The sequence below is a fragment of the Otolemur garnettii genome, unplaced genomic scaffold, assembly GCF_000181295.1.
Source record: "Otolemur garnettii isolate 467f Iridium unplaced genomic scaffold, OtoGar3 scaffold00107, whole genome shotgun sequence".
In the NCBI taxonomy this organism is placed as follows: Eukaryota; Metazoa; Chordata; class Mammalia; order Primates; family Galagidae; genus Otolemur; species Otolemur garnettii.
Window position 1 is genome coordinate 6,192,871 of NW_003852502.1, and position 4,139 is coordinate 6,197,009.

A 4,139-nucleotide genomic window follows, 5' to 3' on the forward strand; every position below is an offset into this window, starting at 1 on the left:
TATATGTATACATGCATGTATGTGTGTGTGTGTGTGTGTGTGTGTGTGTGTGTATGGATATATATCTTGCTGAATATTGCCTGGGCAACAGGTGATCTTCTGGGGTATGAGATACTAATCACAATGCTGTGTAAGACAGAAACTGGGCCTCTGCTGACTGCTTTGCCCTCAAACCCTGCAGGATTGAGAGCCTGAATCTCTCCTCAGCCCACTTTCCCAAGAAAGACTGTGTCACTGAGATCTCTCTCGGAGTGTCTGCCTGCTTATCAGGTGAGCCTGAACCAGCCTTGCTTTACGCCTCTTTGAGCTGAGCCTGCAAGGCAGATCTCCCACAGTTTGTGGCCAAACAATGAAAGCTCCATTCTTCCCCAGCATCTCAGCCCTGGCCTCTGGGTGCTGTTCAAAGTCACTTGCTCACTCTCCAAGGTCTCCCAAGGTAACTCAACCAATTGCCCAAGTCAAAAACAAAACAAAACAAAACAAAACACAGGGAAGGCTTTCCCTGTGTGCATAATCACTGCTCTCACTGCTGCTATAGCTGCAGCTATCTCAGTCGCCATGGCCTCAGACCTAATGCAAACACTTGCCACCTCGCCACTGCTTTTGTCTGCCTCCTGGGGTATAGAGGTCTCCTACTGCCTCCTTGCATCCATAAAGTGATGTTTCTGGGCAGAGCCCACAAGCCAGAGGTGCCTGGAGTTTTCTCTCCTCAATCTCACCATGCCTGGTTGAAAAGGAGCTGTTTCTTGGCTGCCATCTTGCTCCACCCTTGATTTTCCTGTTTTCTCAGGTAAGTACACTGTAGCATAAGGAGGAGATTTTGGTTTCCTGGGGGAAAGGTGTCACTAGCAGATGGAACCATTTGTAAAAAGGTGTAAAGGGCATGGAGCGGGCAGAGGGGGGACTGGGCCAGCCCAGGGATGGTTGGGGGAGGGGAATGGGAACAAGATGGCAGAAAAAAGTTCTCGTGTGGAGGTGGTAAAGACAGACTGGGGGGATATATTTGCTCCAAGTGTGACATGGTCAGAGGTGACTATTTATTTAATTAGGTTTTCCCAGTGCAGATAGGTCTCATAGCTGCTCTGCAATTCCCCCCTCCAGCCACTGGCTGGGAAACAGGAAGGCAGAGGGGACAGAATGCGACCAGGGGAACCGGTTTACTTAGAGCTCCTTTCTCATCTGGGGGATGAACCCACCTTTCCTGTGTTCAAAGGAGGAACTAAACTTGTAAAATTTCTATTATGTGCTCTGACAACATACAGGTTTGTATAGAATTGGTAGACTAGAAGAACAATAGCTCTTCTCATTGTGCATCCATTTTCATGTTCCGTGCAAGATTTAATACACGTTTGAATGTTCTAGCCAAATCTGACTAAATGGAAACTCAAAAACCTACAAATTCCAGTGTTAGGAGGGGACTTTTCTTCACTTGCCTCTCACTCTCCTTTTTCATCAGTGCTATATAGATGGGACATGGAAGGGCTCTCTTGAGTATGCAGTGACACTAACCCTTCAGATGGGCAGTTACTCTTCCAACCCCATCTTACCCTCAAGGTAGGACAACAGAGAAAAGGAGATGGGGAGATTCAGCTCCTGCTTCAGGCATAGCATGCTCTCATTTGTGAATGTATCAAGATTCCCAAGGGGATCTATTAGTGTCCCAGTGATGGAAATTGTTAGATTACACTGAAAACTACACAATCTGCACTAAAGGAGACCCACGTTGTAGGTGTGTGTGATCAAAACACAGAGTAGGCACTTGAATATTTGCTGCATAAATGCTTGAGCAAAATATCCTCTGGGAATTGCATAACTTACCTGGTAGGCATACGATGCTCCAGTGTAAAGACCAAAAGACCAAACTACTTGGACACGTCTCTCTATGGCATTTTCATAGCTTTGGTTATATTGTTTTTGTCTGCTTGTACTTTTTTCGTAGAGGAGGTTTGCAATCAGGATTTCCAAGTGCAATCCATCAACCTTGAGCCCTTTCTTTCAACAAGGAACACTTAAAGTATGTTTTATTGTTACTAATGAATTTATTCAGAGCCACTGTGGCAGCCTATTTTGTTAAACTGATGAGTAAGACCCTGCCTGCCCTTTGCATGTTCTTGGCTTATAGATAACTTCTTAGCAAATATGAAAGTAACATCATTTGGAGCATAGCTCAAGTAGCAGACTATTTAGCTATCTAATCCCTTTATCTGGGTAAATCCAGTGTTCCCAAAGGTGGCACAATTTATTAGTTTCTTCCTATTTACGTGTAAACAGGCCATGTTTTTCTGTTAAAAAAAGATCATACCTTTAAACATCTTATCTCATTTCTTTCTGTCACTGCCAAACTTCTTGAAAATTGAAAGTGTTTGGGGCAGCACCTGTGGCTCAAAGGAGTAGGGTGCCGGCCCCATATACTGGAGGTGGGAGGTTCAAACCCGGCCCCAGCCAAAAAAAAAAAAAAAAAAAAAGAGTGAAAGTATTTGCCCGTTGCTTTTATCTCATCTCTATCAGCTCAAGTCCTGAGCCCATTGAATACAACTTGCATTTTCACAACTATGCTGAAGTAGCCCTGCAGAAGGTCGCTGGTGATTGCTCCATACAAAGGCTTTTTCTTTCTGTATATTCTTCAGATGTTTGCTGCATAAAACACTGTGGCCTCTCCTCCTCCCTTGCATCCCAGGACATTAGCATGTGGCAGTGCTGTGACCTGAATGGCTGCTTCCTTGCCTTTTTTGTATTCAATTTTTTTTATTAAGTCATTTGTACATAGATCATAAATACATTTATGCTATTATAGGATTCAATGTGTTGATTATTTGTACAAATTGGAATGCTTACATCCTACTAAGCAACATAGCCTTCACCACTTTTACCCAATTACAGGATTAAGACATTTATGCTCTACACCTGATAAATCCAACTTGTACTTGCCATATGTTCCATAGGTGTGATCCCCCACCAACCCTCCCTCTATAGTCCCACCCCCCTCCCTTACCTTTTCGTTGGTTCTGTTCTCCTCTATTGCCTGAGTATGTGGGTACCTGCGAGGTTGTGTTGCTGGCTCTGCTTTCCCCTCCTCCTTCTGGTTCTCGTACCGTGGTGGTTTTCCTTTAGAGAACCAACTTCCATCTCATCCTCAGCCACTCAGTCCTGGAGGAGCTGACTAGTCCCCACATTCCGGGGCTCAGCACCTGCCCCTGGGCTGTGCAGTTAACACGTTCCACCCCATTCTTCCTGCCCTGCTGCCTCTCCATTGCTTGGCGGAGGAATGATTTTGTGACCTAAATTGAGACAGTCAGTGTCAGCCCTGGAACATTTGTCAGAACTATTGGGAAAGAAAGCTTTTGTCCCTCGTAATGCCGATTGTAAAGTCTAAGTCCAGGGCTGTATGCAACAATTTTACCTCTACAGAGGAAATTAGGTCAGGATCCACTTAGGAGGAAGGGGTGCGGGGTCCAAAGGGCTTCTGTGTTGGGCAATTGAGCCAAAGCCAATGAGAGTCTGCTCAGGGCCTCAGAGGCTTGGAGTGAGGTGTTTGAGCCCCCTGATCAGTTCTGAGTATTTGTGACTTTTGTTTCAAATATAGTTTATTTAATCATACATTCGTATAATTTAGATATTAATAGCTTTAACAGATGATATGAAATTTGTGAAGATTTAACCACTGGTTCCAGCACACGTTAGCCTCTAGTTTGAATATCTGTCAATGTTTCTTGGCTAAATTAATTATTACTCTGTCAGCTGCTAAACTGTAATTTTTATAATTTGAGTTTCCTTTGACACCTGTTAGTAGGCATTTTACCATGCCTCCTGAGAGAAAGCTTTCTCTTCTTGCTTTTTGTCTGTGTATTTATTTATACCCATATGGACTCACTAACACCTATATTTATTCAGTGGGTCATGATCTCTTCTGACCCTTATTTGTTTTGATGCTCAAGTATCCACAATTAGTGGTGGAGGCTCTTCAAGCTGTTATCTTCCATCTTTCCTTGTGGTTCTTTTAGGACTTTTATTTAGGAGTCTTAGTTTCCATTTGGTACAAGATCATTTTCCGTATGTTTACAGACTGTCCCAGAATCCCCTGTTTTCCTTTTCTCTCTCTCTCTCTCTCTTTTTTTCCTTGTTATGCCACCTTTGGTAGA